Genomic DNA, 25,821 nt, shown 5'->3' on the forward strand with positions numbered 1-25,821 from the left:
CTCATCGCACCTTTTTATATGGTATATAGATTTGATTACTTTTTTTTTCCAGCCAATTTTAAATGTTTTTCACTTTTGTATACCTTCCAACACTTCTTTTTATACGCCCTACCTTTTGCCCGGAAGCCGTAACTGCTTTTACAGTTTCTTTTTAATTTTGTTTACATAGGCCTGTCTGCTCCACCATTCTCTCACCCCCCCCCCCCCCCCCCACTTTCCCCAATATCTCCACATGCAGGAGTACACGCACCATTAAGGGTATACAAAGTTATATATATATATATATATATATATATATATATATATATATATATATATATATATATATATATATATATATATATAATAATTTTTTAACTGTTTCTTTATATATATTTTTTCTATTACTTTTTTTTTATTCCAATTTTTTTTATATATATTTTTTTTTTCAAGCGTAATTATTTCTTTTCCTTTATTTTCATTATTATTATTTATTATTATTATTTATCATTTTATTTTTTTTATTTTTCATCTTTTCACTCTAATTCTCCATTCAGACATTTGTCCAAAATCCCAGGACAGTCGTCCGGTTCATCTCTATATATTCACCATCAGTGATTTCTTACGAGTAGTCCCACTTTTAGTTCGGAAAAATCTAAATAAAAAAAAAGTTTCATGTACCTTGTATAACTTATTCCAAGTATCTACCACCCAGCAAGCACCTCCTCGTCCCTCCCACTACAGCCGCCACACAGACCAAGCTCCTCCCGCTTTGTTTTCACAAACTTCCATGGTTACAAGACTCGTCCTATCACAATCTAGCCTTAAGTATTTATTCCCATTTCCAATATGGCCGCCAGCAGAACCTCACGAAGGAGCACGCATGCTCCGAACGTGGGCACCGCCGCCTGCATCGTTCCTGGAAGTGACGTCTACAGTGCTGCTCCTGCATCATGGAGTTCCCTCCTACGTTCATCCACCCAGGAAGTGTCCATCTCCTGTAGCACTATCTAACTTTTAATGGGACATAGGACTTTCAACAGAGGGCTAATATTTCCAAGACCACCAACTATACCCAGGAACGTGCAAATAAATACTCATTAATTCTGATATGCTGGCCTAACACTACTAAAATGTGAGTGTTTTTAAGCCTCATAAATGGTATTATTGTATACAGGGCACCATCCTTTCCTCTTGTGTTTTGTTGCAGTGCTGCTTCTAGCTTTTTGGACTGGCAGACCTCCTCCATGTTTTCAGCATCTTCACATCCTCACATGGATTAATTATTGGGCTCAATATTTGTACTTGAATTGTTCTTATTGACTGTTTATATCCCCCCTCTTAAATTATTATTTATTTATTTTTTATTAGTCATTTTTGGCTATTTATATATCAAGCTTTATTCTGTGAGCGCCATATTAACTCATATTCTCAGTAGACTAATTGATAAAGTGCCTTTCTTCTGCAACACTTTTAGCCCAAAGAAAACACCACCTAGAAAATCTGCATCACTTTCCAACTTGCATGCAGGACTATATTGAATGGATAAGTGGAGGAGGATTATTACAGTACAGTGGGAGAGTTTTTAATGCTTACCAATTACCATCATAGTTACTGCCCCACTTATCTTGTCCCTGGCTTTATGTTCTGAAGAAAGAAGAGTGGAATGTGATCTGCCATTAAACATATATTATACCAAAAGCACAGTCAGACCCTTGTTTTTGATATTAAGGGGAGCTGATAGGGCAGTCCTCAAGGCGCTCCAACAGGTCATGTTTTTTCAGGCTTTCCATTATTTGGGAAACACTGTGCTAGGGCATAATCCTGGTGGATTTTGGATGGTAGAAGCAAGTGTGACTAAACTATTTTTGAATGCTTATTTGTGCGTAGATTTTTTGTACTAGTTGCACGCTGATACTATTCTAATTTTTTTGCACATGCACTTTAACCACTTGACCACTGGCCACTTAAACCCCCTTCTTAACCAGACCAGTTTTCAGCTTTCGGTGCTCTGCTCTTCTCAAGACCTCTTACTCTCAAGCTCTCTCGTCTCCTCCTCCCATGCTCGTCTCCATGATTTCTCCAGAGTCTCTCCCATCCTCTGGAACTCGCTAGTTCCACTGGTCCGGATATCCCCTACTCTCGCTACCTTCAGGCGATCCTTAAAAACTCATCTCTTCAGGGAAGCCTACCATGTCTCCAACTAATCTCCTACCACTTCCATCAGCTCATTCCCCACAGTTAAAACCTTTTGTACCACCTGCCCCACCCTATTAGAATGTAAGCTTTTCTGAGCAGGGCACTCTTAATCCTCTTGTATATTAATGTATTGTCTCCTTTTATATTGTAAAACGCTGCGTAAACTGTTGGTGCTATATAAATCCTGAATAATAATGTGTGTATATGTATGTGTGTGCGTATATGTGTGTATATATATATGTGTGTGTGTATATAATATATATATATATATATATATATATATATATAATAAAAAATTTTTTTACAACCCATAAGTTTATATACCCTGGCAACATTTGATTTTTTTGGCCACTTTTCAGAGAATATGAATGATAAAACAAAAACATTTCTTTCACTCATGGGCAGTGCTTTGCTGAATCCATTTATCAATCAACTGTTTACTCGTTTTAAATCATAATGGCAACAAATTTCCCAAATGACCCTGATTGAAGTTTACATACCCCATTTCCTAATACTGTGCATTGTCTTCTTTAGCATTGACGGCTTGAAGTCTTTTGTGGTATTTGTGGACGAGGCTCTTTATCTTCTCAGATGGTAGAGCGGCCCATTCCTCTTAACAAAAAGCCTCCAGTTTCTTGAATTTCTTGAGCTGTCTTGCATGACCTGCATGTTTAAGATCTCCCCAGAGGGGCTAAATGATTAGGTCAGTAGACTGAGATGACCACTCTAGAACCTTCACTTTATTCAGCTGTAGCCAATGACCGGTTGACTTCTCCTTGTGTTTTGGATCGGTGTCATGTTGGAATGTCCATGCGCAGCTTCCTGGCTAATGAATGCAAATGTTCCTCCATTATTTCTATCAATTTTGACCAGATTTCCTGTGCCTTCGTAGCTCACGCATCCCTAAAACATCAGCGATCCACCTCTGTGTTTCACAGTAGGAATGGTGTACTTTTTTCATTATAGGCCTTGTTGACTCCTCTCCAAATGTAGCGTTTATGGTTGTGACCAAAAAGCTAAATTTTGGTCTCCTCACTCCAAGTGTATTTGTGCAGACGGTCTGTTTTGCGTATTGTAAGCAGGATACTTTGTGACATTTGTGTAGTAATAACTTTGTTCTGGTGACTCGACCATGCCGCCCATCTTTCTTCAAGTGCCTCCTTATTGTGTATCTTGGAACAGCCATGCCACATGTTTTCAGAGAATCCTGTATTTCCCCTGAAGTTATTTGTGGGGTTTTCTTTACATGCCAAACAATTTTCCTGGGAGTTGTGGCTGAAATTTTAGTCACTCTACATGACTGTGGTTTGGTTTCAACATAACCCCTCATGTTCTACCTCCTTCTTTTTGATAAAAAAAAAAAAGTTTTTATTGAACATGTGGAGAAACAACTTCAAATGTACAAGTACATAAAGGAATTTTCAACCAATTACATATACTTAAGCATGTTATCCTTACCGTTACTACACATCTATGTATTCCTAGCACTCTTAATGCACCAGGCCATCTCCCCACTGACACAGCTTGCAGCATGCATAGTATCAATATGATATAGTCTCACCTCTATGGACCTTTTTAAAAGACTAGACGTCACAAGTTCCCTAGGGCTTAGACCAGGTGTATCTAACCAGTGTGACCATGTGCGTTCTAACCTGCCCGGGCATCCCCTGCGCTGATAGATATATTTTTCCATAACAAGGGTATTTCCCATGTGTGTTATGCAGGAGGTGCTAGTGGGTGGCAAGGTGGATTTCCAGCCCATTCAGTTTCCTAGCCTGAAACAGTGCCCTAAAGAATGCAACCCTGGTCAATTTCTTTGGGATCACATCCTCCAGAATACAGCATATAGGGTCTGTAGGTACCTTGGTTTGAAACACCCCATTGAGTGTACCAACCACCTCGTTCCAGTACTGATGGAGCTTCGGGCAGCGCCACAGAAGATGGATGAGATCCCCATTGTGCTGCCGACGGCAACAGCACAAAGGGTCCGCCAGTCTGTCCATCCTATGTAATTTTGTTGCGGTGTAGTATACCCTTAGCATTATATATATATATATATATATATAGTTGGGAAACGTTTTGTGCTACATTCAAAGAGCATGTGGTTTATAGATTGTAGGGCTTCTTCCCACTGATCTCTCATAAGTTGGCCAAGGTCCCTCTCCCATGCAGACACTGACTTACAGGGGTGTGCCCGCAAGTGTCTTGCTAGTAGCATTGTGATATAATCCCCTTAGTTGTACTGCTGGAGTGTAGCATGTGGAATACTGGAGTGGGTGACAGTGTCCACTCTCCTGCATCCCCCTGCGCAGCAACAGCATGCTGCAGTTGTAGGTACAAGTACCACATGGTGGCAGGTAGGTCGAATTTGTCTCGTAGTTCAGGGAAGGAAAGAAACTTACCATCATCAAATATGTGGGATAGCAGTGTCACACCATGGGCACTCCATTTGGGCCCCTGCTGTAACTTAATCCGCTTCACATATGAACGATTACCCCATATAGGGCTAAAATCTGTAAATCCCTGGAACCCCTGGAGTTGCCTGCTCTTGTTCCATTTTTCTGTATTAGTGAGAGTGTTTGGGTCTGTTTTTTTTTGGAATTTATGAACATTTACGACTACAGTCCCATCAGGATGGTCTCAGCCCCAGAGGAAAAGGACATCTGCTGCGCCGCCGAGGCTCACGGATCTTGGGATATAGAGCCGCCCAAAGGCTGCAGCTGGGCTGCTACGTAGTACAGCCAAGGTTTGAGAACCACCAAGCCTCTGCTGTCCTTGGAGTGCTGCAGCTGCTCCAGCCTAATCCTAGGGGGGCTTGGCATTCCACAGGAGTCGCCATAAGAGGGATTTTACCACACTGACAATTTTTAGATGTATTGCTACTGGCGAGTTGTGTAAGAAGTCCAGCAACTGGGGCATTAGAATCATTAAGATTAAATTGGCCTTGCCTGCCAGCGACATTTTAAGGTTGTTTCATGCACTGATCTTATCTTGAAACCGAGATAGATAGTAAGGTGTTTACATTTAGGGAGCAATAATCCCTGAGTCTGGGCGAGATTTGTACACCCAAATATTTGAAGTTGGAAACCGTGGTGGTGGGACAAGAGTTGGGAAGTTCCACCTCCTGGTCCTCGTCCCGCAGCATCAGGGCTGATTTAGACCAGTTTATGGTCAAACCAGAAAAATGACAAAATTGCGTTATTATGGACATTACTCCTGGCAATGAGTGGCTGGGACCCCCCAGAAAGATGAGCATTTCTTCTGTGTACAACATGTTTTTTTCATGGAGGAGTCCATATTGGAACCCACAGATCAGGGAACTTGCCTTTACCATGGCCTCCTTCTCCTGTCCATAGCAAAAGCAGGTGACATTCTATCCGCCACTCTAATGGTTGCCTGTGAGGAAGCATAAAGCAGCTGAACCCATGCTACAAACTGGTCCCCGAATTAAAATTTATCTAGTACTCCCCACAGGTACCCCAAGCTGACACCGTCAAACGCTTTATTGGCATCTAGGGACAAGAGAGCCCTATGGACCCCCATTATATGCTTGTAGTTGCATGTTTATGAATAGCCGCCTTAGGTTTGTGGCCGTGGATTTTTGTGGCATAAAGCCAGGCTGATTCTGGTGTATAATGGAGGATACTATCCAGTTGACCCAAAGTGCCAGGACCTTAGCCAGGATTTCTACATCACCCTGAAGCAATGAAATGGGCCTGTAGGAGTCTGGATCAACCAAATCCTTCCCCAGCTGAAGTAACAAAATCACATTTTGTTATGTCCCTTTGACAGAGTCTCTCAGGGTGTTGCTAGCAATGCTGCCAGCGTTTGCTCAGCAAGTTACACACAGGCTGGATGCACTTCTTAACCAGGGAAGGGTTTATTACTCACTCAGAAAGCGATGTACATTCTTACATGGAGGATTCATATACAAAAGATCTCCCTCTAAGTATCATGCTGCTGCTTCCAGTCCCACACACACTGACTAAATTCCTGGTACAGCCCCTCCCCCAGCATGCATTAGGAGAAAGGGGTTAAGGGTCACAGCGATTCTGCATAAGCATTATACCACCTCTTTTTCGCTAAGAAAAAATAAATAATTTAACGAGCACAAATACACAACACATAAAATACTCAACGCATAAAAGACAAGGCAAACAGGATCAGTTCAGCAAGTAGTACCTGCAACTCAGTTCTGTGGCTTCAGCAGCACTTCAGGGGCTTTTTTTTCCTGTCCCGTAAGATTTCAGTGCTTTGCCAAAGAGGTGTTTGATGTCTTTGGCGGGTAGACTTACGAAGTGGCACAGCACTGGAAGGGATAGTCGGTCAAGGGTTCTGGAGATGTCAGTGGGTGTTCAACAGACCAATCGGTCTCTGCAATGCCAGGCACGTGTCCGGACTCCTCAGGAATATGGTCGCCAACCTTTTCAGGGGTTGGTTGTAAGCTTGTGTGATCATGTCAGACACCATGTAGAGCTCTGAGTGGACTCTGGTGGTTGGTTAGAAAGAGGGGTCGGGTTTGTCTCTAGTGGTTGGCCAATGCGCTTCCTCAATTGCTAAAAAAGTGAACATAAACGCCATTCTCCAGGCGAACAAAGTACATTCTTCTTCCAAGATGTCCATCAATTATGCCTGGAAGCCAATGAGGCAAAACTCTGTAATTCCTAAAACTATACAAGATCACCGGCATGGAATCCAGGACAGGCTGGTGGAGGAGGTGTTGGTGACTGTTCCTGTGGATGGACTAAATCCAGTTTGCGGCGGCGATGCCTCCCAAACATAAAAAAATCAGGGGACAGCCCAGTAGTAGCGTGTTTTGGTACATGGTCAAGAAGTCCAGCAGCTTCTCTGACAGTCTGATCTGGTCCAGAGTGGACAGTAAGTGCTTCTTAAACGTCTGCAGAAACCGTTCTGCCAGCCTATTCGAGGCTGGTTTATAAGGAGCTGTTTTTATAGTGTTGGATGCTCAAGGCACTGAGGAAGGATTGAAACTCATGAGATGCAAATTGAGTTCCATTGTCTGAGACTATGGCTGTTGGCAAGCCATACTGAGCCAGGAGCTTCCTTAAGACTAGAATGGTAGCAGCTGAGGTAGTAGAAGGCATTTGAAATACCTCAGGCCATTTTGAATGTGGATCTACCACGATCAAATATATTTTAACCTGGATTGGGCCAGCAAAATCAAGATATAGTCTTGACCAGGGGTCTGTCGGCCACGGCCAAGGTAGCAGGGTTCCTTTCTTATGGGGTCGCTGAGCTTTGGCCACAAAACATAGCTCCGGGCTCGCTGCTTCATGTGCACCACGCCAGGATGGCCCTCATGCAGTATCCTTAGCATGGTTGGTTTCAAATACTGAGGTATAATCACTCTATTGCCCCACTGTAGGCAACCAGCATTAGTCACAAGCTCACATTTTGCTGGTAAAGTACGGACGAAAATCACCTGGGACTTTCTCTGGCCATTCAGCCTGAACATATACGAGAATATCTGAGACAGGAAGGGATCTGTGGCTGTATGTCTGTCAATTAGGGAGGTGAACATGCAGGGCCATGGCCTGTGTACTTCCACTATGTGTGTGTCGCTAAAATGCATCTGCATTGCCATGGGCCTCGTGGGAGCGGTATCTAATAGAATAAGTATAAGCTCCCAAGAATAAAGCGTACCTTTTTAAGTGAGAGGCGGTTGTTGTAGAAATTCCTTTCTCAGGATTCAGTATGGACAACAGAGGTTTGTGGTCAGTGATAATTAACTCCCATCCATAGATGTACGTGTGAACAATGTTTTTGTGGCCCATACAATGGCCAAAGCTTCCTTGTCTATCTGGGAGTAATTTTGTTCTAAGGTTAAAGACCTGGAGGCAAAAGAAATGGGGTGCTCCGTGCCATCTGGCATGACATGGGAAAGCACAGCACCCAGTCCATAAGGTGAGGCGTCACAAGCCAAGGTGACGTGTTTCTTTAAATCGTAGTGGACCAGATCCTGAGAGGACATAATGAGCTCTTGAAAAAAGCCGAAAAGCTTCTTTACATTTGTCTGTCCATATCCATTTAGCTCTTGTATTCAGTAAGAGATGTAACGGGTAGAGCTGGTGTGCTAGGTTCGGCAAGAAACGTTGGTAGTAATTTAGGAGGCCAAGGTAGGACCTGAGCTGTGTGACGTTCTGGGCCGTGGGGGCATGAGTAAGGTCTTTAACCTTTTCTTCAGTAGTGTGTAACCCATGTCGGTCCACAGTGTGGGCACAAAATTCCAGTCAAGACTTGAAAAATTAGCATTTTGAAAGATTGGCACGTAAACCATACCGTTGGAGTCTCTCTAGCACAGCTTCAACATTCTTTCTGTGATCTTCATTGGTGTGATCAGTAATGAGCATGTCTTCATCTAGTAGACATTGGGTGAAAGGTATGCCTGCCAGGACCTCATCCATGATCCGCTACCAGATGGCTGGAGCTGGGGCTATGCCAAAAACCATGTGGTTATATTGGAATAATCCTTTTTATGGGTGTTAATGGTCAACAGATGGTGAGAATCTGGGTGTACTTGCAGTTGCAGGCAAGCTTGGTTTAAGTCTCTATTTTTGTAAACACTTGCCACTCAGCCAGTGAGCCAAATAGATCTTCAAATCGAGGCAACGGGTATTGATCCACTCAAAGTTGGTGGTTCAGGGCAACCCTAAAATCCCCACAAATTCTAATGTCTCCCTTTTTCTTGACAGGCACAATTGGCGATGCCCATTTACTTCTATCAACTTTAGTTATGATCTTTTCAGCCAATAGATGGTCCAGCTCTGCTTCCACTTCTGCAAGGCAAAGGGCACCGATCTTGCCTTACAAAAATGAGGTGTAGCACCAGGCTATAAGATAAGGTGGGCTATTTTTCCTTTTACTGAGCCCAAAGAGTCCTCAAAAACCTCCTTTAAAGCGTGACTTTCGGGATTCCACCCAATGGTCTACCTCAGAAAGCAATGTAATGGGTTTCACTGTGCTTGCCTAATGTCACAATGGGTTTCACATGGTCTGTAGCAGTTCCTTGCTGTAGGTTTGCAGTGTGAGATTTTGTAGGTTGGAGCGGTAGGGACAGACCCGATGCCTTTAAATCAGTCCATGAAATGATGGACACAGCCGCCCCTGTATCAACATCCATGGAGACAGGACAGCCCTTAAATGTGATATCTACTTTTATCGCAGGAGTGTTCCCAGCTACCAGAAACAGTCCAACATGCTGGACAAAGGTCTCATCAGAGCTGCAGCCGTTCTTGTCAGTGTCCACATGAAATGTCTGTTAAGTCTACCTTTTGTGGTATTGTTCGGGGAGTGAGCTGCTTCAAATATGCCCAATATGACCAGTCTTTCCACAAAGAAAACAAATTACTTCTTTGAACTTGCAAGCAGGTGCATTGTGAGTGTTACCACAACAATTTGGTATCCTAGAGACAGGAGCATTAGCGTGGCAAGGTTTAGGTTGATTTGGTGATGGCCGTCGTCGGTGTTGGGTGATATCAGTGTGAAATATTTCCTCCCCCTGGCTTGCAGGAGGTTCAGGTGGCACCTTCAGTAGGGTGACGTTCCCTGTAGCCAACTCCATGACCGTAGCAAGGTCCATGGCTTTAGTCAGTCAAGTCGGGTTCTGTGAGTAAACGTTTCTGTATGGCTGGGTCGCAGAGTCCCATGACAGACATGTTGCGGAGAGCCGTCTGCAGGTAGTCTCCAAACTGACAAGTGGCAGCTATGTTACGTAAAGCAGTGATATAAGTCTTTATATCCTCTCTGGCATGCTGTCTCCTACTGTAGAATTTAAAACGCTCCACTTTCTAACGGCTTTGGGTTGTAGTGCTTATGTAGCCTCTGAATTAACTCAGGCAGGGGCTTAGAGTCTGGCTTGTCTAGAGAAATTAAGTCTCTGAGAGTGCCATATGCAGCCTGACCCAATGCTTTGAGGAAAACTGCAACTTTCTTCTCTACAGCCCCACTATTTGCTTCCATATACTGCTCCAGCCTCTCCCCCCAGGAGCTCCATGATTCAGCAGCAGGATCAAATGACTGAATAAACCCTATGAAAGCCATGTGTGCTAAAATCGACAATCCTCGTCGCCGCTGTCATGTCCCTTTTGACACAGGGTCTCTCAGGGTGTTGATAGCAATGCTGCCTGTGTCTGCTCAGCAATTTACACACAAACTGGATGCACTTCTTAACCTCCCTGGCGGTATGATTAGTTCTGATTTTAGGTGCTGAAAGCGGTACAATTATTTTGCATGATTATTTGGCGTTTTATATTGTAGGCCTGCAATTCTTAGGAATAACTCTCTTAAATCTTTTCAAACCATTGTCTAGTAGACATCCCGGGTATGATAAAGTTTATAATATAATAATGATAATAAATAATTTTTCAATAATGTAATCAAATCCAAAAACACTGAAATTTGCTAATTTGCAGAATTGTCGCAGTCATTAGATTTAGTGTTTAATGACTAATTTCCCCACAAATCGCTATCGCTCAATTCTGCAAGTCATTATAATTTATCGCTGTTTTCTAGCTGGTCTAAAATTACTTTTGACATAAAGGGACAGTTTTTGGTTGCTATAAGCAATCTCCAAATTCCAGGCAGAAAAAACTGTATTTATAATATAATGCATGCAGGGCACTGGACAGACCACTAGGGACAAAGGAGGTGTGTAATTTTTTTTATACAGTACTGTATTCTGTAAGATTACAGTGCTGTGTGTTTTTTACTTTTTTGAATTTGGCGTCGTTCTCCGCTCCCATGCTCCATAACGTCGCGGATAACGGAGCTTGGCGGCACTCTGGCACTGTGTGAATCGAGCGGAGGACAGCTCGATCGCACAGCGTGGAGGACATCGCTGGATCCAGGGGATAAGGTAAGTAACTAACTTCTCCCTGTATCCAGCGATGCGATCCCGAGTCTGGCTCAGAGTTACCGCACGTGGTACTGAAATCCCAGCCCGAGCCAGACTCTGGATCACTGCCAGGGAGGTTAACCAGGGAAGGGTTTATTACTCGCTTAGAAAGCGATGTACCGTAAATACTCGAGTATAAGCCGAGATTTTCAGCCTCTTTTTTGAGGCTGAAAGTGCCCCCCTCGGCTTATACTCGAGTCATCGCCGTTTGCTTGCCCGATCAGCGTGTCGAGCAGACAGACGGCAGCCATTCTACAATTCAAAAGCCGTGCCTCCCTGTCTGTGATAGGCGGAACACTCAATTTCCCAGCAGTCAGTGGTCCGCCTATCACGGACATCCGCTCATCCTCATACTACGGACGAGGATGAGAGGATGTCCGTGATAGGCGGAACACAGACTGCTGGGAAATTGAGTGTTCCGCCTATCACAGACGGAGGCGCGGCTTTTGAACAGTGGCATGGCCGCCGAGGCGCCGACGCCGTCTGTCAGATGAGAAGAGCGGCGATCCGGGCATCAAGGAGAAGATCCCAGGCACCGTCTGTGGAAAGGTCAGCAAGATGTCATTTTCTGTTTCCCCCCCTCACCACCTCTGACCCGCCTTGTGAACAACCCACTGCCTGGCACTAGCAGGGTGTTTTGACCCCCCCCCAATGGCGGAACTTCCTACACTGTGCATGGACGCCTGCTGCAGGAGGACCCAAGCACCATCCTGTCTTTTGACTACCTGACCCTCAGATGTGCACATATATCCCACATCCACTGTGAAGTGATCTATTGGGGGCTTTTTCGTTTACTGGCGAGCGTTTTAGCAAAACATTGCTACTAGCTCGTTTAGTCTAAGGCTGCTATCTCTTATTGCAGCCTCCTAATTACTTGGTCTAACCTGAACTTGCCTACTACTGGACACACACACACAGGGATGGATGGACACACACACACAGGGATGGATGGACACACACACACAGGGATGGATGGACACACACACACAGGGATGGATGGACACACACACACAGGGATGGATGGACACACACACACAGGGATGGATGGACACACACACACAGGGATGGATGGACACACAGGGATGGACAGGCATGTCTCACCCTCGGCTTATACACGAGTCAATAAGTTTCCCAGTTTTTTTGGGGTAAATTGGGGGCCTCGGCTTATATTCGGGTCGGCCTATACTCGAGTATATATGGTACATTCTTACATGGAGGATTCTTATACAACAGATCTATCTCCCTCTAAGTTTCATGCTGCTGCTTCCAGGCCCACACACACTGTGATGACTTCCTGGTACAGCCCCTGGCCATGGATTCAGGAAGTTTACCTTCATCTAGACATGCGTTAAAATCCTTTAACATTTCTGGCAGTATTTGTTCACCAAATTGAGTGTATACCTCCATGGGGAGATCATCCTCTCCAGGCGCCTTACAGGTGGGGAAAGAGCAGCCTGCCATCTGAAGCTCTTCTAATGTAATCGGGGCATCTAGTTGTCCTTTTGCCTCAGCAGACAGCGAGGGTAAAGCAATATTTGACACATAAGCGGCCAGGTTCTCAACCGAGTAAGCCTCCCTCGACCTGTAGAGGTCCTCCTAGGAGGCCAGCTTGGATATAATGGCCTCTGGAGAATTAACCACCTTGCCATTTGAGGTGCCAATGGCCAGTGACTGTTGTTGGGATCGTGCTATTTTGGCAAGTAGACGACCCGTCTTTTCCCCCTTCTCATAATACGCCAGTTTTTTGAAGAACCTCTTTCGTTCTGCAGTGGAGGATCTCAGGCGGTCCAAGGAATCCTGAGCTAACACCCATACCTCCCTTGCATAATCAGTAGGATTAGTCACATAAGTCAGTTCCAGCTGTCTCACCAGGTCCCCCGCCTGCTCCAGCGGAGCAGAGAAGTTTGGTTTAAAAATGTAATCTCCTGTATATATACCCCCCTAAGATATGCATTTAAAGGTTTCCTATTTCTGCAGGTTGTCCGTATACTGCCGGTGTGACCGGAAAAATACCTGAATCTGAGAGGCTTATTTGGTCCTGTGAGGTAAACGGCTTAAGCCTAAAGGCGCTCGTTTTCCATCGGGCCCTGGTTGACGAACTGGGCAGTTGGTTAGCCATAAAGCTAGTGGAGAATGGTCCGATACTCCCTGTGGCAAGTATTCTACTTTAGAGGTGGCGCCCACAATGTTTGTGGTACCTGCACATCAGTCAATGCGGGACAGTGAGCCATGGGTCTTAATTTCCTGCCTGGTTTGCGAATGCACCAATTGTCAGTCCATACCACCTCTGCCAATAGGTGTTTAAGAGCAGTGGCCCGGCCGCCCCTAGGGGGTGACATGGGGGGGTGGCTGTCTAATTTGGGATCTATATAACAGTTGAAGTCACCCATAATCAGAACTGGAGTATCAGGCTTGTTAGGTAGAACAGCAGCAACTGTATAACTTCCCAAGAAAACGGGGGGTGGTTTATTCACAAATGCCAAAATCATAGTAATTGTATACAGTTTAAAATACAAAGACAAATCTACCAGATATCAATGAGGGAGTTCAGCTCCTGGTAGGCCAGTGCTTTATGTATTAGTACACTTACTCCATGAGAGAAAGTGAAATAAGTTGGAGTGATGGGCCTTCCCAACCCATGCATACTGTAAGAACCCAACTGTTTTTCCCTGCAGGTGGGTCTCCTGCAGGCCGATTATGACCGGATGATACTTCTGCATACATGTAGAAATTATAGTCCTTTGAAATGGATCATTCACCCCCTGGACATTCCATGACACTATAGGTGTAGAAAACATGTTAAGTATAGATATAGGGGAGTTGTTAAAGCACAGAGTTCCAGTACTCCACCAGCCCCCAGCCAGTGGACAGTCTGGAGCAGTCATCAAATAGTGTAGCACATATGAGGTAGTAATGGAGTAGCTTGCACAGGGCAAAACAGTGCCATTCCAAAAATGGTGCTTGGTTTTTATATGCCTTCCTCGCGCCAACAGGGCACAGAAGCTTGAGCCATATAAACCATGGCAACATAAAATGAACAGATGATGTGCACGATCGCATTCCGCATGTACACTTGCACTAAAATACAAAAAAAAAAAGGAAAAAAAAACAGTGGAATTTCACTTGCTGATAGTGGGTAACAATTAAAGGCTCTCTTAGACTTGCATATGCTTTAAAGGTACTAGCGCCCTTCTTGCCGGGTAAAGATGATTTCAGCAGCATCAACCTTCTCCATTATCTTGAACCCAGTGAAGGAGATCGTGCTCATTCTGATCCAGGCATCCAGCAGCATCCTGTACATTTTCAAAAAAGTGATTCTGATCTCTGGCTGTTATTCGTAGCTTGGCCTTGAACAGCATGGCATAATGTAGCTGTAGCCATTGTAGCCTTTTGTTGATGTCTGTAAACTTGGACCGTCTGTGTTGCACTTCTGCCTAAAAGTTGTGGTAGGATATTCTGGTGCCATTGTACTGCACAGCACCCTTTTCTCTGGCCAGTCACAAGTCTCAGCACAACCTCACGATCCTTATAGTTCAGGAGTCTGGCTAGCATCAATTGTGGGGGGGGGGCGGGTTGCCAGGCAGGAGAGGATGTGATGGCACCCTGTGTGCCTATTCCACTGTGTGTAGAGGAGAGAGAGCCTCCTTGCCAAACACTTCCTGCAGCCAACCTTCAATGAGTGCAGCGGGGTCCCTGTCCCCCACCTTCTCTGGAAACCCCACAATGCGAACATTGTTGCGTCGCTGGTGCTTCTCAATATCGTCAGTCTTGTCAAAGGCCTGGCGTGCTTGTTGAGCAGCCTCACATCATGGTTCATATGGGGCATCTGATCCTTTGTCACTTACTCTGCCCTCCACAGCAGTGGTTCTCTCTGATTTTTTGAATGTCCTGGCGGAGGAGAGACAGTCTCCTTCAGCCCCCCAAACTTCTTTCAAATCACACACCGAGGCAGTGCATCTATGAACAGCATGCAGTATTTCACTTGGTGTGGGTTGGGGGCTATCCTCCGATTGTATATCAAACAGGCTGGGCATGGGATCAGGGACAGACTCCATAAGTTCAGTGTCATCCAGCCTGCCTGCATTTTCTCTGTCTGCCTGTTCTCTGAACACTGCAGGGTGCTGTGCTTTAGCCTGTGAGGATTATGCAGGGCCTGCTATCTTTTGCGTATAGTATAGCATGTCTCTGGGCTGGTCTTTAGTTTTCAGGGGTTTGGTGGACTTGCCCTCCTGCTCTGTTTTCTTGTCTGAGCCTGGTGGCATCCTCTGAGACTGAGACTGCCAGGCACCATCTTAGAAGTCTGGAGAGGCATGTCTCCCCGATTCCCGCTGGTCATCATGCCCATTCTTTTGGGCAGTCACAGGGTCCTGGGGTGTCGGGATCAGCAGTGACCAGTACTGGTCAGTTTTGGGTGTCTATGGTAGCGAGGGAAGGATCATCAGCAGGGTCATCAGTGGGAGCTCTGTGGAACAAGTCTGTTCACATGCCTTGTTAGGCCATGTCGCCCCCATTTTCTATCTCTTGATTACAGTTTGAATACTGCTGAATGGCATTCTCAATTCCTTGGATATCTTTTTATGTTTCCTCTTGTTGTTGTATACAGTTACACTACCTTTTCCCTTTGCCAATTCTTTTGCTTTCCCCATGACTCAGAATCCAGAAATGTCAGTGCAGCACTGGATGAAAGATGCAAGGGTCTGTCAGAAGTCCAGAAACTCATGGTAAAAAAAAAAAAAAAAAAAAAAAAAGTCAAAGGGTTTTATTGAATAAACATATCAACAAGAACATACAAAAATAGTAGTGGACACACGTAAACACATCTGCCTAAATTTCAGGTATCCAGAGAATATGGTAGTTTTGGACACAGAAATTTGCACACATTCCTGAAGGTTCAGCGGCGGTCACACGTGACCACCAGATTCTGACCGGGTGGTAGCACCCTTGACTACGCTTGTGTATGCTTTAGTTTACAGAGCCAGTTGTAGTATTTGGTGGAGAGTATAGAAAGGGGGCATGAGAAGAAGGGCTGAGAAAAAAAGTAGAGGGAATGGTGCAGGGGAAGAAAGGAGTAAGAAGGGGGGGGGGGGGTCCCAGGGGTAGGGGGAGTGGAGGCATATTAGAGCGAGAGTAGCGCTGGATCAAATCAGTAAGGGCGGATATGCATCACCCAAGGTTGCCATGTCCAGAGGAATTTATCATGTGTATCCAATGACATGGCTGTCAGCTTCTCATTAAACATGATATCTTTTACACTGTTTTTGACTGCTTTGAAGCTGAGGGCCTTTTGCTATGGTCAATTTAGTTGCAGTAAAAATGTGCGACGCCAATTGGCGTTCTGGTTGTAGTAATTCCGTAATTGGTTTCCCTAGAAGGGCCTCAAATGGGTCCCTCTTTATATTCGCTTTAAAAAGTTTACGAAGAAGTATATAGATTCTGATCCACAGTCTGCATACCCTGGGGCACTTAAATCAAATGTGTGCCATTGTGCCCTCTTGGGCACACCCACTGAAAAAAGAGGGGGAATAGGATGGAATAAAACTTGCCAATCTGGCCGGGTTGTACTACCACTTATATAGCACTTTGTAGGCATTTTTCAGAAATAGTATATTCTTGGAGCATTTGGACACTGCAGCAGTCATGACCTGCCAGTCCCCTGGGTCCAATCGCTTCCATAATTATGCCTCCCACTGGAGATGATATGGTCTCAAGGGTGGTCTTTTTGATCCTATTATGGCTGCATATATTAAAGGGATTAAACCCGAGGACTGGGGCCGTGATCTGCAAAGGCTCTCAAAAGGGTTTAATGGTTTGGTCGAGATTTAGTAAGTTGTTGAAGGAAGTGTCGGATTTGCATGTAGCTATAGTGCTCCCTAATGACTTCCCACCGGACTGTCCACCGGACTTTCCGAACGGGCTACTTGCCCACACACGGCACTTTTTCAGCGGACTAATACGGCGTACTACGTTCGCGGGACTATCCGCCGTACTTTTGAAATGAACGGACTTGCCCACACACGCGGAGGACAGTCCGCGTCTCCAGGTAGGCCTCCAGGTATGGACTTAAAGGGGGAACCCCAACGCCGAAAAAATCGGCGTGGGCCCCCCCCCCCCCAAGTCCACATCGGACCCTTGTCCGAGCACGCTACCTGGCCGGCCAGGAAAGGACGAGCGAGCGCCCCCCCCCCCCCCCTCCTGAGCCGTACCAGGCCGCGTGCCCGCAACATGGGGGGTGCCTTGGGGAAGGGGGGCCGCGCGGCCCCCCACCCCAAAGCACCTTGTCCCCATGTTGATCATCATCAGCATCCTCTGGGACTGTGACACCATAATGGGCGGGGTCATCATCCGGTGATGTCCCTATATAAGTCGCCGCGTCGGGTCCGTGCCATTGTGAGCGGAGGATGCGACGAGGCAACATCTGAAGAGAAGAAAAGAACAGAAGGCGGGGACAGAAGACCGGGCCACGGCCTGTAAAAGCTAGAAGAAGGCGCGGTGGCCCGGCAAGAAGAACCGAAGAGGGGGACAAGATCCCCGAAGTTGGAAGAAGAGGGCGGCGGCGAGGAAGAAAGCCGGGCTCCTCCGCTAGCAAAAGAGCTAGAAGAAGAGAGCGGAGTATTCCGGCGAGAAGACCCCGAAGACGGAAGACCCCCGGAGCTGTGCAATAAACTATTTTAACCCTTGTGTGTTGTGTTTTTTTATTTTTCCTTTTTTTTTTTACAGGTGAATGGGTAGGGGTACATTGTATCCCATACTCATAAACATAGGGTGGGGGGCTCCCGGAGTCCGATAAGCCCCCCGCCCGCAGACCCCGACAACCAACGGCCAGGGTTGTTGGGAAGAGGCCCTTGTCCTCATCAACATGGGGACAAGGTGCTTTGTGGTAGGGGGCCACGCGGCCCCCCTTCCCCAAGGCACCCCCTCATGTTGAGGGCGCTCGGCCTGGTACGGCTCAGGAGGGGGGGCGTTCGCTTGTCCCCCCCCCCCCTTCCTGGCCGGCCGGGTAGCGTGCTCGGACAAGGGTCTGATGTGGACCTGGGGGGGACATCCACGCCGATCTTTTTTTTTTTTTCGGCGTTGGGGTTCCCCTTTAAGTCCATACCAGTTGACGGGGCTAGCGACGCCTCCTTCGCTGGCCTCATCTACCTGGAGACGCGCTCAAAATGAGCGGACTTTTCTCCATGCGGGAAAAGTCCGCTTGTTTCAAAAGTATGGCGGACTGGCATACCCACGGCCGGATTGCCCGCCGAAATGCTAGTCCGGCAGGAAGATTGGAGTGCAAAAATACTTTCTAAGTCCGCCGTACTTGCGGGTAAAAAAAGTCCGTCGGAGGCTACACACGGGGGGATTGTCCGGCGGACTTGAGTTTGCCGGACTTTTCCAACCGATTGTTTGATCGTGTGTACACAGCATTAGGGGGATGTCATGGGAGGATCGTAACATCTCTTTGAAAGAGAGGAGAGGGTCGTTCATGATCCTGGGGGAGTGTTGGGGTTTACTTAACAGAGTGAAGAACTGTCACAATATGGTCATGGTCTGACCATGGGGCGGCGAGGATAGAGGTGTCTATTTGAGAGAGGTGCTTCCTTAGTACAAACACATGGTCTATTCTAGAGTGAGAATGGTGAGGATGGGAATAGTGAGTATAGTCCCTACCCAGAGGATGGCGCTCCCGCCAGACATCCACTAGGTCATGAGTTTGCAGGGATTGTTTGAATGTTTTGGTAGCTGGGGAGGGGAGCTTATGGTCCGATGGTTGGTTGTCAAAAGAAGGGTTCAATGACAGAGTCCCCCGCCAGCAGGAAGGTACCTTTCTGGTGTGATTTCAGCAGGGTGCAGATGTGGGTCAGGAAGGGCCCTGGGTTCTTGTTCGGGGCACAGTAAGTCATAATGGTTACATCATTGTCTTGAATGGTTCCTTGCAAAATTATCTGCCATTTGTGTCTAATTGTTTACGGCAAATAAATGGAACCGATTTGCATATGGCAATCAGGTGTTTAGTAGGGCTATTGGCCAGATGAACGTATTTGGTGCAGGAGGAGGAAGAGAAACGAGTTTCCTGCAGACATGCAATGTGTTTTTTTTTTTTTTTTTGTTTTTTGTTTTGTTTGTTTTTTTGAGGTTTTTAAATACTTTGACCCGTTTCTGAGGAGAGTTTATACCCTGAACATTCAGGGACAACCAGTGGAGGGTTATGGGATCAGCGGTGTGCTGCTAAAAAATGTTCGTCGGGGACTGAGAGGGAAGGGGGGAAGAGTGGAGAAGAGAAAAGATAGAGGGAGAAAAAGAAAACAAGGCATAAGACTTAAAGTCAAGGGCCACCCTGAAAACAAAAAAATATTAAAAATTACAAAAAAATATAAAAAACAAAAAATGAAGAAAATTTTTTTTTTTTTACTTGCCAGAAATGCCTGTTGCTAGGCACTTTCTCCTAATCTTCCTCTTCCTCCTCCGCTGAGATCTTCTGTCTTCTCTCTTCGTCGCGGCGTCTTCTGGGTAATGGGTCGCGCTGTGTTCTGGGAACTGTGTGTTCCAGAACACAGCGCGTCCCATTCAGAAAGCTTTGCGGGACTCGCGCATGCGCAGTTGGAAACGGGCAGTGAAGCCATAAGGCTCCACTGCCTGTTTCCCTTAGAGGGAATGGTGGCGCCGGGACCCGAGAGCCGAGGGACGGGTCGGCCTCGAGCGGCCGACATCGCGGGCGCCCTGGACAGGTGAGTGTGTTTATTAAGTCAGCAGCTGCAGTGTTTGCAGCTGCTGACTTTTTTTTTTTTTTTTTTAACGGACCTCCTCTTTAAGTGTATCAAAGAGTACTTGATGTAGAGTAAGCTTTAAGGACTTGAATGCATCAGTTTGTGGACTGTGAGGTGCCAACTCATGGGGTGGGGGGGGGGGGGCAATGGTCTGTCGGAACCACCGGCCTTTTACAATTAAATTACATTCAACTAAACAGTCTTTAGCACAGAATCTAGAAAACTACTAACACAATCTTCAAGAACCAACTAAAACAGTGTTGCTTAATCTAAAACATATGAAACATTTCAAAATTTAACTGCATGGGACCCCCGGGCACCCAAAGACAACGGTCAAAGGCTCATCATCCCCGGACGGCCGAGTGCACCAGCCCAACACTATCTGACCCATAGGTTCTCCAAACCATCAAACAGGGGTGGAGAATCCAGTGGCAAGAATAAAGACCACAACCAATTTTCTCAGCCAGTGAAGGATGTGCCTTTGAGGAATACATTACTCCTCTACTTTAGAATAGTCCTGGAGTCAATTTTGTGTAGTAGAACACAAAAAAAGGGGTGGGACAGTTCAGCAAACAAACTCCTGCTGTTGTGAGCATAGCTGTGTGGGAAGGAGACTTTTGAAGTCCGTGGCTCTGCTTAGTGCATGGGTGAGGAAGTGAACATCCCTGTCCGCCATCTCTCAAGTGGGGCAAACTATGGCGGGATGGTTACCTCCGTCACTGGAGCAAGACGCAGAGCAGGGAACAGGTATGGCAAGGAATCAATTTCAAAACGTACCGTACTATTCCGGGAGCAAGATCGACAGTCAAACCAGGTTCATCGGTTGTGGTATGGGGTCAGGCAGCAAGGAAAATAAGGCCATATAAGGATACAGCAAAAGCGAGTTCAGCTGTTATTGGGTTTGTGGAAACGTTGGGCCTGCAGGTCCCGCAGCGTCTATGATGCGGGTTGGGAGGCTTGTGATGGCTGGCAAGGAGGCCGGGAGATTCCAAATCTGGAAAAGGACAGTGCATCTGTTGGAGGCGAGGGTAGGCCCAGTTGTAATTCCTGAAAGTGTCGTCTAAGGCCAGACAGGGAGGTGATGTGGAACTGGCGGCCCATATGGGAGAAGAATGGCTTGAATGGGAACCCCCCATCTGTACCTGATTCTCTAAGTTAGCAGAATTTCGAGATAGGGTTTGAGGCCCCACTGTCTGGCGTTTGTGACCAGCGAGAGATCAGCAAACAATTATAGGGGGTTACCTTTAAAGGAGATGCCTTGCTGTTCCCCGGCAGCCGGTTTCTCTTTAGTGTGATAATAGTGAAATTTTATGATGGCGTTGCTTGCGGGACCGTCAGAGGGCTTAGGGCCCAGAGAGCAATGACTAAGATCGAACGCCAACTGTCCACTGGGATCCCGGGGGCCAGTTTGTGGAAAAAAGCGGTAGCCGTGCTTTGGAGGTCAGTAACAGCTTCTGGAATACAGCGGATAAAGAGGTTATCCCTGCGGGCTCCAATTTATCTTTTAGGGATTCAATCTCTGGTGACATTTTGTCTACCTCTTCCTCGTGACCCTCCAGCACTGTAGTGGCCAGGTTCATACGTTGTTCTAGCGGATTAGTGTGGTGGCCTATCTCTTTAAGGCCCCGCACCATGTCCGTGGAGAGCTTGCGGGAGGCCGCAGTGATCTCTTCCCTAACTATGCTGGGGAATTTAGCCAGGTCCATGGGACTTTCGACAGGCGATGCTGGGTCCTCTGCAGAGAGCTGTGTAGCGTCATCTGCTCCGGAGGTTCAGGTGCCATATTGCTTCTGCCCCTGCCTGAGGCAGAGGAGGGCGCGGAGGTATCAGGACCCATCTACTTGACTCGCGCGTATGCAACCTTGAAGGACTATTTTTTTAAAAAATTTTTTTTTGGAGGACATCTGCCCCAGATACGCTACATGGTGGGGTCTCTCAAGAGGGGGAAGTAGTATGCTGCAGCTGCATTGAAGAGAGAGCCAGGGGTACCAAGATGGTCACCATCACCAGGCCAGAGGGGATCATGACTGGTGTAGGCACTGAGCGATGGTACTGCAGGGGGATGGGCAGATGGATGAGGCAGTGCAGTTGACGTTTCAGGGACCCAGCATGGGTGTAGTTGGGCAGGTTGGGGGAACTGCACTAAAGAGGGATCCGGGAGTACTAAGATGGCCTCCATCATCAGGCCCTAATAGATCTCGGCTGTTGTAGACACTGGGCGAGGGCATTACAACTCTATACTGCACTGCAAGGAGATGGGCAAACAGTTGAGGCAGGGTATTTGGCATTACAGGGGCCCAGGATGAGTGCAGCTCAACAGATTGGTGAGGCCGGGGGGGTGGCAAGATGGCGGCCGTCCCAGGCCTCAGTAGGCCGCGGCCGGATCGACAGGCTGATGTGGCAAATAGGCTGCTATGCTATTGTAGGGAGGCAGGGCTATGTGAGGAAGGAATTAGGCTGTGATTCCTCCCACTCCAGGTGTGAGGATGGCAGAGTCTATGGATGCACTGGGGCCTTACAACTGGCAGAGGCTACCGCAGGGAGGTGTGCACTATGGCTACCCTGATATCACAGTGGGTGGGCAGCAAATCCAACCAATTTCTGGTTTAGGGCAAGGCAGATGGTGGTGAGGAACAGTCTGGGGAGCTTACATTGCTCACCGAACCACTGGATGCACAGATGGTTGAGGATTGTCAAGGTTCTCGGAGCTACTCTCCTACACATCCACTGCTGTTCACATCCGGACACGCCCCTCCGAAGCGCATTGACCTTTTATACACACACACACACACACACACACACACACACACACACACACACACACACACACACACACACACACTCACACACACTAATTACAAGCAAACAGATCACAGGTAAGGATGCTTACCTTTTAATAGCCATTCAAACCCCTGTGTGTCAACTTGTCTGCGTGTTATCAGGGTCATTTGTGTAATTTCTGTTGTCATTATGATTTAAAAAGCGTTAATAAATGGCTTCAGCCAAACGCTATCCATGAGTGAAAGAAAAATTGGTGTCATCCATGTTTTCTGAAAAATGGCCAAGAAATCAAATTCTGCCAGGGTATGTAAACTTATGAGCATAACTGTATATACACACTGTATTGTTGGAAGTATTGGGGTGCCAGCCGGTACACACACGAACTTTAATTGAATCGCAGCCTTAGTCGTGTTCAATTTTGAGTTGGCCCACCCTTTGCAGCTTCAACTCTTCTGGGAAGGCTGTCCACAAGATTTAGGAGTGTGTATCGGAATGTTTGACCGTTCTTCCAGAAGCGCATTTGTGAGATCAGGCACTGATGTGGACGAGAAGGCCTTGCTCACAGTCTCTGATCTAATGTATCCCAAAGGTGTGCTGTCGGGTTGAAGTCTGAACTTTGTGCAGGCCAGTTAAGTTTCTCCACCCTAAACTCACTCAGCCATGTCTTTATGGACCTTGCTTTGTGCACTGGTGCGCAGTCAATTTGTAACAGGAAGGGACCATCCCCAAACTGTTCCTACAAAGTTGGAAGCATAAAATTGTCTAAAATGTCATGGTATGCTGAAGCCTTTAGAGACACCCTTCGATGGACCTCTGAGAGTTCTGAGTCTCATGGTGTCCTAATTTTGAGTCTTTTTCCGTCACCCAATATCCAAGGCCTCTCCAACCCTACATCCTGTTGGTCTGGAACAAACATGTTCCTGCTCTGTCTCCCTATGCTTTTCTTGAATTAAGGAACTCTTTTCCTTGGTTGATCTCCAATCCAGCCTTAATAGGTAAGTAGTTTCTAACATGCCTGGTTAGTAACAGATGCCAGCCTCAAAGGCTGGGGTGGAGGGTTACCTACTATAGCAGTTAAGAAAATATAATCCTTTCTCCTCTTCAATATCCTTCGGCTCAAAACAATTTCTATCTCTGCATCATTGGACCTCTTTTTATTTTTGTGGTACAATCAGACAACACAACTGTGGCTTGTATCAATCAATAGGGCTACAAGAAGTAAGTCTGTTCTTATGGGTGGAAAACTACTGTTGTGCATGCTCTGGTGTTCACATCCCAAGAGTGGAAACTTACACAAATTATCTGCATGGTGACTGTCTGGACCAAGGGCAATAGGCCTTTCATACCAAGATGTTCAGTCTGTCAGAAATGGGGGACCCTAGATGTGGACATCTTGGCCTCCAGGTTCAACTGCAATTTACCACTGTAGTCAGTGCTAGAAGGTCCTTTGTCCTGACATCAGATGCTGTGGAGATATTTCTTGCCTGTTGTGAACACACTTAGTTCCCAGAAATAACACTGTACCTTGCTTTTGGTCTTCCTACAATCAAGACTTGACCAGAATTTGGTCTCGAGATCTCTTAAAGGATAAGTTCACTAAAAAAATATGCTTGTTTTTTTTTTTTTTTGTAGGTAAAGACCTAATTTTCATATAAACCTCCACCTGTCAGGGCTGGGTTCAGCCCTTCCTCCTTTAAAGCTCTGTGCTCAGCTGTCGGTTAATTGCCCAAAGACTCCTTCCCGTCCCTGCTCATCAGCTAGAGCTGCTGGTTATATAAACTCCTGGGATCAGATCATCTGTGGCTGACTTTCCTTCTGGTTCCTGATCCGATTTGCTGCACCCGACTTTACTCATCTCTGGACTTCTTATTCTCTGGCTTGTTCCAACTACCCCTCCTGGCTTCCAAACTCTGTATATGTTTGAGATCCATGTTGAAGAGATTGCTTTTCATTGTCCGGATGTTTTCAGAGACATCAAGGGCCTGTCCAAAAGCTATTGGGGAAATCGATTCTGTCCTACCAAGAGTATCTTGTAAAGCAGTGGTAATCAACCCTGTCCTCAGGGCCCACTAACAGATCAGGTTTGCAAGATAACTGAAATACATCACAGGTGATGCCATTTGCTGCTCACTGATTGCAGTGTTCTAGTCTGCATCTCCCAAAGATAATACATAAAACCTGGCCTGTTAGTGGGCCCTGAGGGCAGGGTTGATGACCACTGTCATAAAGGACATCCATCCTCAAAATCCAGTGTTTTGAGATTTAGATATCTCATCTCAAGAGCTTTCACTCAAATGTATAAAACCTCTCCAGCACTTTTATGTGCTCACTTGACCAGATGGGTAGATGTGCTTGGGCTTTCCAAAATTAAGCCTCTAGCCCAGCTCCTTAAGGCTGCTACCTGGTCTTCAGTTCAGTTCATACCTTCTGAAAGGTCTATCAGATGGGCATCCAAGCCTGCGCAAATGCATCATTTGACTGCAAGGTTCTTGTAGCAGCACTTTAAGTTGGGTTTGTTGAGCCTGTTGGCACAGTTCTCTTTGCCTTGTTGCTCACCCTTCTCATTCATTATTTGGGGCTGTCTCAGGGTCTGAATATCCATGCTGTGTCCTGTACTATTTGCTTGTAAATTCCATATGTTGAAGTACAATATAGGACACAGGCAATCTGCCCTTTGATCCTATGCTACTATGCATTGCTTGCTTAACCACTTCCCTACCGGCTTATTGCTGAATGAAGTCCGCAAGGTGGCTCAGCGGTGGTGCGGTGTGTCGCTCTGACACACTGGACTTCTGATCTTGATAAAGAGCCTATGATATAGGCACTTTACCACATGATCAGCTGTGACCAATCACTGCTGATCACAACTGTAATTGGGAAGTGCCTGTAATCGGCTTTCCTCAGTCTGTGCTGCAAAGGCGTGAGCAGAGGAGAGCTGATCTGCGTATTTCCATGTGGGGGGGGGGGGGGGGGGGTGGTCTGTACTGATAATCAGAGCATTGATTATCACTACAGCCCCCATCGGAAGTGCCCATCACAGATGCCAATCAGTGCCCATCAAAAATGCCTGTAAATGTCTTCATCAGTGCCGCCTGTCAGTGCCGTCATTGGTGCCCATCACTGCAGTCTCATCAGTGCCCGTTGGTGAAGGAGAAAACAAAATTTTTGAACCAATGAAGAAAAACTGTTCAAAAATATCTG

General features: G+C 46.4%; 1 protein-coding gene across 3 annotated transcripts in view; it reads left to right on the top strand.

Annotated features, from left to right (window-relative positions):
• Positions 1 to 25,821, top strand: part of DDX47 (DEAD-box helicase 47) — a 612,119-nt gene that overhangs the window by 140,323 nt on the left and 445,975 nt on the right. The gene's annotated exons all lie outside the window — the stretch shown is intronic.

The sequence above is a fragment of the Lithobates pipiens genome, unplaced genomic scaffold (genome assembly GCF_037356315.1).
Source record: "Lithobates pipiens isolate NorthernLeopardFrog02 unplaced genomic scaffold, aLitPip1_a1.2 Scaffold_23, whole genome shotgun sequence".
Classification (NCBI taxonomy): Eukaryota; Metazoa; Chordata; class Amphibia; order Anura; family Ranidae; genus Lithobates; species Lithobates pipiens.